Here is a 16137-nt window from a genome sequence, read left to right on the forward strand (position 1 = left end):
TTTATTTTCACATGTTACAGAGTCTCTTTTTTTCAAACCAACCATTTAAAAATGTAAAAGCCGGAGGCCAGGAGTTTGAGACCTGCCTGGGCAACATAATATGACCCTACCTCTATTTAATTTTTTTTTAATAATGCAAATAAAAGTAAATAAAAATGTAAAAACCATTCTTAACTGAAAGGCTGTACAAAAACGGACAGCAGGATGGATCTGGCCTGTAACCTGTTTTTATAAACAAAGTATGGTTTGCAAAGCCTAAAATATTTACTTTCTTGCCCTCTATAGAAAAAAGGTTGCTGACTCCTGGTTTAGAGTTTAAAACAGCAGAGCTCCTGGTGGTAACAGCCATCAACCAGGGTACCTAACAATGCAGTGGGCCAGGATCAAGTGGAGCTGGCTCCAAAATCTCCCCAAAAACTGGGTCCCAGCCAGCCGTGGTGGCTTATGCCTGTAATCCCAGCATTTTGGGAGGCCAAGGCAGGTGGATCATGAGGTCAGGAGTTCGAGACCAGCCTAACATAGTGAAACCCCATCTCTACTAAAAATATAAAAATTAGCCACGTGTGGTGGCGGCCGCCTGTAGTCCCAGCTACTGGACAGGCTGAGGCAGAAGAATCGCTTGAACCCGGGAGGCAGAGGTTGCAGTGAGCAGAGATTGTGCCACTGCCCTCCAGCCTGGAGACAGAGTGAGACTCGGTCTCAAAAAACACAAACAACTGGCTCCTACCCCACTGGGGTAGGGCTGGGTGGAGGAGCAGAAGAAAGAGCTCCAAAAACAGACTCCAGTGGGAGAACTGATGATTGGTTTCTGCAGACGGCTCCGCCTGGTAGACAGGAGGCTAATAGCTGTGGCATCAAACAAGAAAACAGCTTTTTTTTTTTTTTTTTTTGTCCTAATGGGGCTTAGAATAGAAAACTGATTGCATTTTTCATATGCCTACTACCAAAGAGTCTCTGCATTTTCCTACTTTATCATCACTAACCCTGCAAACACAGGGAAACAATGAGGGGTTCGCCATGTCGGCCAGGCTGGTCTTGAACTCCTGAACTCAGGTGATCCTCCTGCTTCAGCCTCCCAAAGTGCTGGGATTATAGGCATGAGTCACTGTGCCTGGCCTGGAGAGAAATCTATTGTACATCATAGCAGAGAATGAAGTGAATTCCACTGTCCGACCGCTTCATAACGATTTTGTTCTAATCAAAGATAATCTTTGTCCTTTCATGTCCCTGAGTTCAGCAAGGAGCACTTTGATATTGTCCCGGCTCCCAGAGCAGCTGTCTGTCTCTATTTCCAGTTTGAAGGCAGCATCTTCCCTTTCTCCATGAACACAAATGCCGTCCAGCTGATGGCTGATGACTGTCTTCTTGGGGCTGCAGATGGTCACTTTACCAGTTGAAGAAAGAGCTGTGCCCATATTGGTCTCAGTCAAATGCTTTTCTTGAATTCCACGAATAGGTTTTCCCTTATCTGAATCAGCTGCCAGCAGCATGCACACTTACACACACACAGAGACACACACACACCCTCCCAGGATCCCTGCAGAGGCAGCTGGTCAACAGGGTTGCCAACTTGAGGGTCAGTCTTTGGCCTGTGCAGATACAGTGAGGTATTTCTTTGCATTTTCAGAGCCTCCAAGAAGAATGCCTGTTCTTCTTGTGGAAGGAGTCTGAAGGGTCCTGCTGAGATTGTGTTTGGCTGGGCACAACGCCCAGGGGGAAATGGCCAGAGCGGATTTGGATGAGGGATCGCTGACGGACCGCGGTGACTGGGCGGAAGCTCCCGGGTGGGTCCTCCCAGGGCGTGCGGGCTCATGCGGCTGCCACTTCTTGCTTTCATGTAGCAGAGAGCCCATTGTTTCCAAGCTGTGAGGTCCCAGGAGTCCTGTGAAAAGAAGCCAGAATTCACAGTTGGACCTGTGACCACATCACAGGTCCCAGGTGGGAACCCAGCTCCACCTTACCCGACCTCTGCCCACCTTCCTGGGGATACCCCTACATGTCTCATTCACTGTGTCACTCAGGAGTTCAAGACCACCCTGGCCAACATGGTGAAACCCCAGCTCTACTAAAAATACAAACCCCGAAGGCTCAGTGCACAGGTCCCTGTCCCCCCGGGAGGTTTGCACGTCTCTACCTCAGCTACTTGCTGCTAATGCTGACTTTCCATCCATGAGCTGCCTGCTGTGAAATTCTACTCTTCTGGACACACTCGAGCTTGTCTGAGGGGCTGCTGATGCTTGTAGCAGCCATGACATTTGCTGCTGCTTCAGGGAGAAGCCCAGGGACCAAGCAGGCTCTGGGCAGCCTGGACACAGTTCCACTGCTGACCCCACAAACGGGCCCATTGTGATGTTGGTGCTCCACTCCCAGGAACCAGCCCTCAGCTGCTGAGAGGAGTGGCTGTGAATGGCCCACACCTGTCCGCTTCTGCAGAGAATTACTCCTCCCTCCTTTCTAACAGGTGTTTTCCCGGAGAGCACTCCTTCAATCAATCTCTCGGACATGAATCTCTATGTCAGGAAACTGACTTACAGCATCCAGTGTGACAGGTCTGTGGACAGGGAGTGTGCCAGCCCCTGCCAAGCCGCAATGCTGGGCAGCGTCACTTGCAACCTCAGTGGGTGGGAGCCAGGCGCGAAGGAACGTCAGTGACCCTCCCCACTAGCTCGTGGTGTCGGGAAAAGTCAGCCACTCATACACCCGGCATTTGGGGAGTCTTGGAAAGAGGTACCCACAAGATCCCCCTTTCAGTCTCCCCAAGCCTTCTCCATGAGTCCCTGGAAACCAGTCCCTGCTCCAGGAAACAAAGCCCAATGCCAGGCAGTCAGAGAAGCCAAGCCAGCCTCTCCTCCATCTCCCTGGGTCTTGGCGCCGCTCCCTGCATCCCCAGATGTCCAGCGGAACTCCTGAAAAGCACCACTTCCCTGAAGCTCCACCCCACTTCCTGCCTGTCACCCTGGACCCCTGGAACACTGACATCAACCAGACTAGACATGACTCTGCTTCAGCTCTGGACTCAGCGTTTCCTCGATCACTGTGTTACTCTCGTCTCCCAGCTTCTGCTCTGACAGTCCTAGCTGAGTCTTGGGGTGACTTACCTGTGCCTCAGTTTCCTCATCTATAAAATGGGCATAATAATGGGATCTACTTCCTAGTGGTGTTGAGAGTCATGGTGCTTTAGACATAACGACAACAATACATTTCGACTTTTATCATTGATGACGTCTCCCCATAAGAAGCAGCATCCAGCATCCAGTGTGGCCGAGGTCGCACCATTTAGACCACACTAAGGGCACATTGCAAAACTCAAAAGCATTATAAGAACGAGTCATCGAGGGAGAGAATAAGCCAGCCTCCTTCAGCCCTGCTATAGAGACAAGTTTGTGGAGGAGAAATCACTGCATCTGCAGAGCTCAGAGGAAAAGTGTCAAGGCCTGAACTTTCTCGGATTCTGCAGCCAAGTTCATTGTCAAGTATCCGGCACACAGACTTGAGCTGTGCTCAGTTTTGGCAGGGTAGCTGTAACCCGGAACTATGGTCATTCGGTTTTAAAAACCCATTGTAAGCCTGACCACCAGTGTGGAGTTGGCCAAACTCCACCCCAAGACTGGATGGTAGCCTTGGAGATTAAATCCTAAATAATCCAACGAATGCTCTGTGGACTGGAAGCCTCACTGGTCCATAGCTAAAGAGAAGGCAGGAAAGAGCCACGATAACCATCAGCCCATAAGGGAGGATGCAGGAAGCCAGCTCATGATCCGGGACCACTGCGTCCTTTTTAGGAATTTCAAATCAACCAGTCACCTCCTCTGGGTGTGGCACAGCACCAGGCTCCCTGGAGAATGAATGAGAGTAGCTAATTGCAGATGCTGTCAGTTCCTGGCTGTCCTGTCCAGGATTGAGCCACTAGCCACATGCGGTCATTTACTTTGAAATTGAAATCAATTAATAAAATGTAAAAGTCACCTGCTCAGTTGCACTGGTCACATTTCAAGTGCTCAACAGCTACATGGCCAGTGGCTACTGCCTTGGACAGTGCAGATGGCTCTACTGGATAATGCTGAGCTAGTGTATGAAGTCGGGCTTGGAGACGCCTGCTGGATTCATTGATAACATGGGACAGATAATTCCCTGCCCTCACCAAGCGAGAACATCATCAAATATCAAAATCCCAGGCACAGAAATGTGGGAACCCAGCTCCACCCTACCCGACCTCTGCCCACCTTCCTGTGGATACCCCTGCGTGGCTTTTGTCTGCAAAGCCCGAAGGCTCAGTGCACAGACCCTGGTCCCTCGGGGGCTGCAGCCTCACCTTCCTGAGCTCTGACGCCCCACAGAGCCACGACTGCAGGAGTTGTGTCCCTTCCCTCCCCGGCCACACTCAGCCACTGCTCCTTTTTGCTCTTCACACACAATCTGGCCGTGGTCTTGTGGCACCTGCTGTCACCGTCACTTCTTTGGGCACTGCTGCTGCTGTTAGCTCCCTTCCTTTGTGCCCTGAAAAGGGTGTGACCACCTTGGAGAACCTAAAGGGCTCCTTTTTCCTGACCCTGCTGGCACCAGCATCCCAGGAACATTTGAGAGCAACCTCAGGCCAGACCTTTCTCTCACATCAGGGCCCTGCCTGCCCCCTGCTCCAGGCAGAGCCCCTGGGTCCACCAGGAAGGGACTGCACCTCCTGCCTTCCTCTTTCCCTTTCCCTTTGATCGCTTCGTCTCTTTGCTGAGCCCATCAGCAGATTCAGCCGACACCCTTTCTTTATCCTTCAGGGGGTTAGCTGCACAAGACAGAGTGTAAGAATTACCGCAGGTCGGGCACAGTGGCTCTAGCCTGTAATCCCAGCACTTTGGGAAGTTGAGGCGGGCAGATCACTTGAGGTCAGGACTTTGAGACCAGCCTGGCCAACATGGTGAAACCCCATCTCTAGTAAAAATACAAAAGTTAGCTGGATGTGGTTGCAGGCACCTGTGATCCCAGCTACTCGGGAGGCTGAGGCTTGAGAGTCTGTTGAACCCGAGAGGCAGAGGTTGCAGTGAGCCGAGTTTGCACCACTGCACTCCAGCCTGGGCCACAGAGCGAGACTCCAACTCTAAAAAAACAACGACAAAGAATGACAGTAAATGGCCAAACCAAGTGGCCCTGGGAGCTCAGAGAAAATGATTCCACCAAATGGACTAGGGGAGGCTTCTGGATCAGAGAGAGCGCTCAGCGTCGTCCTCAAACAACAGGCAGAATTTCCAAAGGTGAAGGAAGGCGGGGAAAGGAGCAGCTGCAGTGGGCCAGGAGGTGGGAACGGGAACAGCATGTTTGAAAACAGGGAACAGCCAGAGTGAGGGAAAATGAGGCGAAAAGGGTGAAGGGCACCAGGAGGATGTCTATATTTTGGGCTTTGGCACATGCCTGTGTCCTGGCTGTAAGAACATTACCGGCCGGGTGTGGTGGTTCATGCCTGTAATCCCAGCACTTTGGGAGGCCAAGGTGGGCGGATCACCTGAGGTCAGGAGTTCGAGACCAGCCTGACCAACATGGAGAAACACCCTCACTACTAAAAATACAAAATTAGCTGGGTGTGGTGGCGCAGGCCTGTAATCCCAGCTACTTGGGAGGCTGAGGCAGGAGAATCGCTTGAACCCAGGAGGCAGAGGTTGTGGTGAGCCGAGATCACGCTATGGCATTCCAGCCTGGGCAACAAGAGCGAAACTCCGTCTCAGAAAAAGGAACAACGCTACCCACTTAGGGCGACATCACTCAGCCTGCTCCTGGCCTTGGGTCCATTACCTGCTCCTAATACTGTCTTTTGCCTCAGGATTCTGAACAGATAAGGAACCCACAGCCAGGAGCAGGCTGGGCCTGGCCTCTAGCCTTGACCTTCTGACTTGGAATAGTAATTGCTCCTGATTTTAAGGCTGCTGATCACCATCCAGTTAATCTCAGTATCTTGGAAATGACCAAATTTCAGCTGAATTCTGTTGAAGAAATTAAAATCCTCACTCTTATCTTAAGAGTGATTATCCTAAGTATTCCGGTGACCGGCTCGCGTGTACACTTTAAGAGGCAGTTAATACCACCAATGCAAATAGATCTCAAGGGCCTAACAAATTATTTCTGGCAGAGTTCTTTTTTGAAAAGTTTCCAATCTTTGCCCCAAGACTGCTCACTGCCTAATTGCATTTCCTTCCAGTGAGTCTAGCAGAAAATCCAATTGGAAATTTATCTTCAGGTGAAAATGCTGCCTTCCTGCTTTTAACTGAACTGCCTGTGATATCATGAGCTCAGGCTGCAGAGACTCAGCCGAACAAAGAGAGGAAAGCTGGTCACTTCTGATTGGGAGGACGTTATTAATTCCCCACACTTTCCCTGTTCCAAACTCATGACTCCATGGATTGAGTCCTTTTAAGAAAAGAAAATAGAGCCTGTCATTTCCTATTGTTTCAGACACGAAATCCAGCCTGGGAAAGATTAAGGGAAGAGGACAGGACTCGTGTTCAGATGACTAAGCACCAATCTGACCTGGAAAAGGCTCGATTAGTTTTTGAGGAAGGGAGGGAGCTCCAATTAGAGGCATGTGTAAAATAATGACCTTACCTCACTAAGAGAGAAGAAGGAAAACATTCCCAACTCACTAACAATGAACTAGCAAGAAAGTGTGTTGCAATCTAGGAAGAATTTGCAAACCCAGTAAGTTGCTTCCCCACTCTGAGCTCCCAAACTTCCTTCCTTAGAACTTGACCTCTGATTATAAAAGCCTGGGCTCTGGGAGAGAGGGGCCTGTGCTGGTCAGCAGAGGGGAATCACATGGACAGCCAAGCCTAGCTCTGCTCTGCCCGGGTTTCTGGTAAATGAGCCTGTGTTACTCAGTTCATACACGTGGATACTTTTTGTTTTTTTTTAGGCAGAGTCTCGCTTAGTCTCCAGGCTGGAGTGCAGTGGCATGATCTTGGCTCACTGCAACCTCTACCTCCGGGGTTCAAGTGATTCTCCTGCCTCAGCCTCTCAAGTAGCTGGGATTACAGGCACATGCCACCATGCCCAGCTAATTTTTGTATTTTTAGTAAAGATGGGGTTTCGCCATGTATCCAGGATGGTCTCCATCTCTTAACCTCATGATCTGCCTGCCTCGGCCTCCTAAAGTGCTGGGATTACAGGCATGAGCCACCGTGCCTGGCCAATACAGGTAACCTTTATTGAGTGTTTACTACGGCCAGGGACTGTGCTCATCCGTACACAATCGTCCCTTGGTATCTGTGGGGATTGGTGTCAGGAGCCCCCAGGGATACCAAAGTCTGCAGATGCTGAAGTCTCTCATATTAAATGATGCAGTATTTTCATATAACCTATGTATATCCTCTCATATACTTTAAATTGTGTCCAAATTATTTAAAATATCTAATACAATGTAACTGTTATGTGCACACCAGCATAATTTTAAACTGTATTTGTTTTTTATTAGTATAATTATTTTTATTTTTAAAAAATATTTTTGATTCAGCAATCCCACTACTGGGTATCTACCCCAAGGAAAAGAAGTCATTATATGAAAAAGATACTTGCACACACGTGTTTATAGCAGCACAAATCACAATTGCAAAGATCTGGAACCCACCTAAGTGCCCATCGACCAATGAGTGGATAAAGTAGGCCAGGCACAGTGGCTTATGCCTGTAATCCCAATGCTTCAGGAGACTGAGGCAGGTAGATCACCCGAGGTCGGAAGTTCGTGATCAGCCTGGCCAATATGGGAAAACCTCATCACTACTAAAAATACCAAAACACAAAACAAAACAAAAATTAGGTGGGCATGATAGCGCACACCCGTAATCCGAGCTACTCAGATGCCGAGGCAGGAGAATCGCCTGAACCTGGGAGGTGGAGCCTGCAGTGAGCCGAGATCCCACCACTGCACTCCAGCCTGGGCAACAAAGGGGGACTCTGCCTCAAAAAAGAAAAAGACAAATGTGGCATATATACACCATGGAATACTACTCAGCCATTAAAAAAGAATAAAATAATGTATTTTGCAGCAACTTGGATGGAGCTGAAAGCCATTATTGTAAGTGAAGTAACCCAGGAATGAAAACCAAATATCGTATGTTCTCACTTATAAGTGGGAGCTCGGCCTGACACAGTAACTCACACCTGTAATCCCAGCACTTTGGGAGGCCAAGGTAGGTGGATCACTTGCACTCAGGAGTTCAAGACTAACCTGGGCAACCTGGCAAAACTTTGTCTCCACTAAAAATACAAAAATTAGCTGGGCATGGTGGCATGCACCTGTAGTCCCAGCTACTTTGGGGGCTGAGGTGGAAGGATCGCTTGAGTGCAGGAGGCAGAAGTCGCAGTGAGCTGAGATCACACCACTGTACTCCAGCCTGGGTGACAGAGCAAGATCCTGTCTTAAAAAACAAAGCGGGAGCTAAGCTACGAGGACACAGGCATGAGTGATATAATGGACTTTGGGGACTTGCGGGGAAAGTTTGGGAGCAGTGAGGGATAAAAGGCTGCATAGGATACCTTGTGCACTGCTTGGGTGACAGGTACTCTAAATCTCAGAAATTGCCACTGAAGAACTTATGCGTTTAACAAGAAACATCTGTACCCCGAAAGCTGTTGAAGTAAAAAGGAAGAAAAAGAAAAAGAAAGAAATAAAAATTGAACTTAAAAATATTTTTTTGATCCGTGGATCTCACTTATAAGTGAGAACATATGCTGTTTGATTTTCATTCCTGGGTTACTTCACTTACAATCATGGCTTCCAGCTCCATCTAAGTTGCTGCAAAAGACATTATTTCATTATTTTTAACGGCTGAGTAGTATTCCATGGTCTATATGTATCACATTTTTCTTTTTCCTTTTTGAGACAGAATCTCTCTTTGTTGCCCAGGGAGGTTGAATTCGTGGATGCAAAACCCACAGATACTGAGGACTGCGTGAGTGTTCATTGCTATTCACCAATAGAGCCATATGCACCTGGGCTTTTGTTTCTGGAAGTTTTTAAGTCACAAATCCAATCCCTTTGCTTGTTATAGATCTATTCAGATTTCCCGTTTATTTTTCAGTCAGCTTCAATAGCTTGTGTCTTTCATGAATTTCATCTCATCTGAGTTATCTAATTTGTTAGCATACAATTGTTCGTTGTATTCCTTTATAATCCTTTCTATTTCTATAAGGTTAGTAGCGATGTCTCCTCTTTCATTCTTGATTCCAGTAATTTGAGTCTTCTCTCTTTTTTTTCCTGGTTCATATACCTATTAGTTTGTCAATTTTGTTGATCTTTTCAAACAGTCGACTTCTGATTTCATTCATTTATTTTCTCTGTTGCTTTTCTATTCTCTATTTCATTTATTTCCATGTTAATCTTCATTATTTCCCTTTTTCTGATGACTCTGCACTAGTTTACTCTTCTCCTCATAGATTCCTAAGGTGGGAGCTTAGTTTATTTGAGGTCTTTCATTTTAATATATGTATTTATAACTATAAATTTTCCTCAAAGCACTGCTTTAGCTGCATACCAGAAGTTTTAGTACGCTGGTTTTGTTTTTATTCATCTGAAAGGATCTTCTAATTTCTCTTGTGCTTTCTTCTTTGACCCATTTTTTACTGGAGTACATTTAACTTCCACATATTTGTGAATTACCCAAAATTATTTTTGTTGTTGATTTTTAATCAAGTTCCACTGTGGTCAGAGAACATAAATTGTATAATTTCAATCCTTTTAATTTTTTTTTTTTTTTTTTTGAGACAGAGTTTCACTTTTGTTGCCCAGGCTGGAGTGCAATGGCGGGATCTCGACTCACTGCAACCTCTGCCTCCCAGGTTCAAGCAATTCTCCTGCCTCAGCCTCCTGAGTAGCTGGTATTACAGGCATGTGCCACCATGTCTAGCTAAATTTTTTGTATTTTTAGTAGAAAGGCAGCATCCCCCTGCCTTTCTGCTGTGTTTAGTCAGTGGGGAGCCTGCCAGAAGATGGCCATCAGTTTTGAAGATGCTCTCCTTTCCTGACTTCTTACTCTGGGGCTCCTGAACTTTTTTGTTTTGTTTTGTTTTGTTTTTTTGGAGATAGAGTATGACTCTGTCTCCAGGCTGGAGTGCAGTGGTGCAATCTCAGCTCACTGCAACCTCCAGGTCCTGGGTTCAAGCGATTCTCCTGCCTCAGCATCCTGAGTAGCTGGGTCTAAGGCGCACAACACCACACCCAGCTAATTTTTGTGCTTTTAGTAAAGACTGGATTTCATCACGTTGGCCAGGATGGTCTTGATCTCTTGACCTCATGATCTGCCCACCTCGGCCTCCCAAAGTGCTGGGATTACAGGCGTGAGCCGCTGCACCTGCCCAATGACTATGCCCAGCTACATCAGCTTCCAGCTGTGAGCTCTCAGCAGACTTGTTGATGCAGAGATTCCTGGAGATGGCACCAAAAAAGCCAGGAGCAGGTGGGCACTAGTTCACATACAATGCTCATATAGACACACACACACACACATGCACAGAACATGCAGACACACACATGCACAAACACACTCCTGTTATGGTTTGGCTGTATCCACACCCAAATCTCATCTTGAATTCCCAAGTGCTGTGGGAGGGTCCCGGTGGGAGATAACTGAATCGTGGGAGCAGGTCTTTCCTGTGCTGTTCTCCTGATAGTGAATAAGTCTCACAAGATCTGATGGTTTCGTAAGGGGAGGTTTCTCTACACAAGCTCTCTCTTTGCCTGCAGCCATCCACGTAAGATGTGACTTGCTCCTCCTTGTCTTCTGCCATGAGTGTGAGGCCTCCCCAGCCGTGTGGAACTGTAAGTCCAATAAACCTCTTTCTTTTGTAAATTACTCAGTCTCAGCTGTGTCTTTATCAGCAGGGTGAAAACGGACTAATACAGCTCCTTTTTGCATTTTTGCCATGACAGTTCCCTTCAATACAACAGCTTCCTGTTTCTTAATATACTTTAAGCTCTGGGATACATGTGCAGAATGTGCAGGTTTGTTACATATGTATACACGTGCCATGGTGGTTTGCTGCACCCATCAACCATCATCTACATTAGGTATTTCTCCTAATGCCATCCCTTCCCTACGCCCCCACCCCCTGTTCCCCTCCTGTGTCCATGTGTTCTCATTGTTCAACTCCCACTTATGAGTGAGAACATGTGGTGTTTGATTTCCTTGTGTTAGTTTGCTGAGAATGATGGTTTCCAGCTTCATCCATGTTCCTGTAAAGGACGTGAACTCATCCTTTTTTATGGCTGGATGTGTGCCACATTTTTTTAATCCAGTCTATCATTGATGGGCATTTGGGTTGGTTCCAAGTCTTTGCTATTGTGAATAGTGCCACAATAAACATACATGTGCACATGTCTTTATAGTAGGATGATTTATACCAGTAATGGGATTTACAACAGCTACTGGAGTGCTTTGTGTCAGGGACCAGGCCAGGCACTAGGAATATTCACATGAAGAAGGCAAAGCCCAGGCCTTTCCATCAGCTGGCGAGGCCTGTGATTGACCATAGCTGACTGTGTCTCGTTCTGTGACTGATCTAAGGAAGTCTTTCGTTGCCGTCATCTCAGCCTTGGTCTCCATTGTCAGCTCTCTTCATCCTGAAGGTGAGAGGTGGTTCCCAGTTACTTTAGAGCTAGAGGATGGGAAACAGAGTGTTATTTCTAGAGCCCTCACAAATACCTGCATTTGGCATCACACATCGTTCATGATGTAGATGCAGCGCAAAGTCAGGTGAAAATTGGTAGGCTGGGCATGTCAGCTCACACCTGTAAATCCAGCACTTTGGGAGGCCAAGGCAAACAGATCAGTTGAGCTCAGGAGTTTGAGACCAGCCTGGGCAACATGGTGAAACCCTGTCTCAACCAAAATTACAAAAAATTAGCTGAGCGCTACCACCCACTTGTGGTCCCAACTACTCAGAAGGCTGAGGTGGGAGGATTGCTTGAGCCTGGGAGGCAAAGGTTGCAGTGATCCAAGGTTGCAGACTGCATTCCAGCCTGGGTGACAGAGTGAGACAGGAAGGAAGGAAGGAAGAGAGGGAGGGAGGGAGGAGGAGGGAGGGGGAGGGAGGGGGAGGGGAGGGGAGGAAGGAGGAAGGGAGGCAAGGAAGGAAGGAAGAGAGGAAGGGAGGGAGGAGGGAGGGAGGGGCGAGGAGGGGAAGGAGGAGGAAGGGAAGTAAGGAAGGGAGGAAGAGAGGGAGGGAGGGAGGAAGGCGGGAGGGATGGAGGGAGGGATGGAGGGAGGGAGGGGAGGGGAGGGGAAGAAGGAGGAAGGAGGAAATAAGGAAGGAGGGAAGGAAGGAAGGAAGGAAGGAAGGAAGGACTGGTCACCTGGACTGGGTTATGTGGGTTCCTGTGAGTACTTCTTATAGCTATAGTAATTTCAACCAGGGGCACCAATCATTCTGGTTTGTGAGGAATGACAGGATTAGTGCTACAACGAGGGCAGTGGTCTCTCTCAGGCAATATGAGATGGGCACTAATGCTCACCTCCCTCTATGGCTCAAGTTTGAATACTGAGGTCTGCAAGGACATTATACTGAGACCTGCAAGGACATTTGTCTCACATTGCAATAAACAGCCACTGGGCTGTAAATCTCATTTTCCTTAAATCCGTTTCTCTAAGAAATATTATAGCATTTACTCCTTTTCATTGTATAAGACATGTTGAAAAATAGCCATTCATTTCTAAATCCTTCTTTTCAGTCACTTTTAATATTCTTTTAAAAAGAGAGAAAAGACTTCTTGGGACTGAAACTTCACATAGTTGGACAAAACCCAAAAGCAAATATTTATTTCAGCAAAATTCATTCAGGGTCTTGATAAAGTCAAGTATGTGAATATAAAATACACCTTTTCATCCTGGGATCATGCCCTTTGCTGCGCTTGGACGGCTGAACTATGAAATGTCAGGTTGACATATTCAGTGCTTCCAGGAATGTGACCCAGAAGAAAGGAGAATGTGGCACTCCTAGAGGTGGCCAGGCCGGTCAGCCAACTTGGCCGGGCTCTGGAAGGGTCCAGCCCATGGTCTCCCACCATATTGCAGGTGACTCTTCCTGCTCGAAGTCCAAGAAACCACAGATTCCCGCACCTTCATTACCGAGGGGCGGGTAAGGGGGCGTCTACATTCTCCTTCTCAAGCACAGCTGTCATTTGTTCCGATTTTGTCTCCCCATCTTGAACCCAGCATGAGAAGGTGTCTGGATCTCACAGAGGATGCATTCACAGAGGCTGGGGTGGAAGGATCCATCAGCACCTTCAAATTCCAGCCCTCACTGCTGCCAAGACAGGGCGCCACGTTCTCACGCTCACAAAGACGATCCTGCAGCAGCGCTGCGTGCACAGGGCTTTCACCTTTTCATTTGCTCACTCATTCCCACCCTGCAGGGAGGCCAGCCTGGGAAAACCCAGCATACACATGAGCATCTATGGAAAACAGGCCAAGTTAAATGACGCACGTGGTGCTGTCTTACAGGGACACAGCACACGGAGCGGGTGTGGTAGGTAAAAACTCAACAATAAAAGGACCCAGACAAGGCCCTAAAAGAATTGGAGACACGAAAAAGTGCCCTAACTCATTAAATCCCATTCATTTGTTCATTCAGTAAATACTTTTTTCATTTGCCATCTGTACAACCTCTTTGATGAGGTCAGATATTTTACTCATTTTTTAATTGGGTTATTTGTTTTCTTATTGTTGAATTTTAAGGGTTCTTTATATTTTCTAAATGCCAGTCCTTTATCCAATATGGATTTTTAAAAAGTTTGAGTGGGGGCCAGGAACAGTGGCTCAAGCCTGTAATCCCAACACTTTGGGAGGCTGAGGCAGGAGGATGTTTGAGGCCAGGAGTTCAAGACGAGCCTGGGCAATATAGTGAGACCCCATCTCTGCATACACACTCAAAAAATTTAATTATCATGGCACGATGGCTTGCATCTGTAGTTCCAGCTAATTGAGAGGCTGAGGCAGGAGACTGCTTGAGCCCAGGAGGTTAGAGTTACAGTGAGCTATAATTGTGCCACTGCACCTCAGCCTGGGCCACTGAGCAAGACAGTGCCTCAAAAGGTAGAAAGAAAGGAAAGAAAGAAAGAGAGAGAGAGAAAGAGAGAAAGAAAGGAAGGGAGGGAGGGAGGGAGGAAGGAAGGAAGGAAGGAAGGAAGGAAGGAAGGAAGGAAGGAAGGAAGGAAGGAAGGGTATGTCCATATCAAGTGCTGTCCTAGAAAGTGAACCAAACAGAAAACATCCTGCCCACGTAGAGCACTTTTTTGTGGGGTGGGCGTTATTTTATCAAAACGGCCAGTGGAGGTCTCTTTAATAAGACAGCATTTGAGCAGAAACCAGAAGGAAGGGAAGGAGCAAGCCTCGAGAAAGGGAGGAAAGAGAGCTCCAGGAAGAGGTCAGTGCGTGCCAAGGCCCTGGGAGGGAACACACCCGGCCCGTTTGCAGAAGAGCACGGGAGGAGATGGCTGAGGGTAGGGGTGGGTCCCGGTGAAGGACTTAGACTTTGGGCTCTGTATTAGTTTCCTGTGACTGTTGTAACAAATTGCCACAAACTGGCCAGGCGAGGTGGCTCATGCTTGTAATCCCAGCACTTTGGGAGGTCTCAAGTGTTGCTGAGAACTCACGCAGATGATGGACCACTGGATCCAACAGCTCGAAAGCCAGCAGTGACCTTGGCAAGAGCCCCTTTTGTGAGGTGGTGTGGATATGAGTAATGTGGACCAGAGCCAGCTGGAGCAGCGTCAAGAGAAGATGGGAGGGGATAGCAGGTGTGGACAACTGTCCTACAGTTATCTATGAAAGTTATTCCTCTATGAAGAGGCACGGAGAAGTGAGGCAGTATTGAGAGAAAGATGGGGGTGTCAGGAGAGAATTGTTACTACACCATTTGTTTATTTATTTACTTGTTTTGCTCCCATTGCCCAGCCTGGAGTGCAGTGACAGATCTCGGCTCACTGCAACCTCCGCCTCCCAGGTTCAAGCGATTCTCCTGCCTCAGCCTCCCGAGTAGTTGGGATTACAGGCATGTGCCACCACACCCAGCTAATTTTTGTATTGTCAGTACAGATGAGGGTTTCACCATGTTGGTCAGGCTGGTCTCGAACTCCCAACCTCAAGTGATCTGCCCACCTCGGCCTCCCACAGTGCTGGAATTACAGGTGTGAACCACAGCGCCCGGCCTCTCTTCCTCATTTTTTTTTTTTTTGAGATGGAGTTTTGCTCTTGTTGCCCAGACTGGAGTGCAATGGCGTGATCTTGGCCCACTGCAACTTGTGCCTCCCGGGTTCAAGCGATTCTCCTGCCTCAGCTTCCTCAGTAGCTGGGATTACAGGCACCTGCCACCACGCCCAGCTACATTTTTGTAGTTTTAGTGGAGACGGGGTTTCTCCATGTAGGCCAAGCTGGTCTTGAACTCCTGACCTCAAGTGATCTGCCCTCCTCGGCCTCCCAAAGTGCTGGGATTACAGGCGTGAGCCACCGCGCACGGCCTCTTCCTCTTTTTATAAGGACACCAGTTGTTACGCTTTGTCTTGTCTCCACCCAAATCTCACCTTGAACTGTAATAATCCCCACGTGTCAAGGGCAGGGCCAGGTGGAGAGAAGTGAATCATGGGGCGGTTTCCCCCATGCTGCTCTTGTGATAGTGAGTGAGTTCTCATGAGAGCTGATGGTTTTGTAAACATCTGGCATTTGCCCTGCTGGCACTTCTTCCCTTTCCTGCTGCCATATAAGCTTCTGCCATGACTGTGAGGCCTCCCCAGCCATGTGGAATTGAGTCCATTAAATCTCTTTTTCTTTTTCAATTTTGTAAATTGCCCAGTCTTGGGTATGTCTTTATCAGCAATGTGAAAACGGACGAATACACCGGTCATACTGAGTTAGAAGTCCGCCCTTATGATCTCATTTCATCTTAATTATCTCTTTAAAGGCCTTTTCTCCAAAGTCACATTCTGGGGTTAGGGCTTCAACATATGAATTTAGTGGGGACACACATCAGTCCATAAGAGTTTCAGAAAGGATGAAATATCTGCACATCCTGAAATTCTCTCTCTTTCCAAACAAATTGTTCTTTTAAGGCAGGTAAGCGTTCCTTTCCTCTTCTTCCATGAATTTTCCAGTATACACAGCTTCAGTCAGA

The sequence above is a fragment of the Aotus nancymaae genome, unplaced genomic scaffold (assembly GCF_030222135.1).
Source record: "Aotus nancymaae isolate 86718 unplaced genomic scaffold, 86718_ANA_hifiasm-v0.15.2.pri h1tg000022l_1, whole genome shotgun sequence".
Classification (NCBI taxonomy): Eukaryota; Metazoa; Chordata; class Mammalia; order Primates; family Aotidae; genus Aotus; species Aotus nancymaae.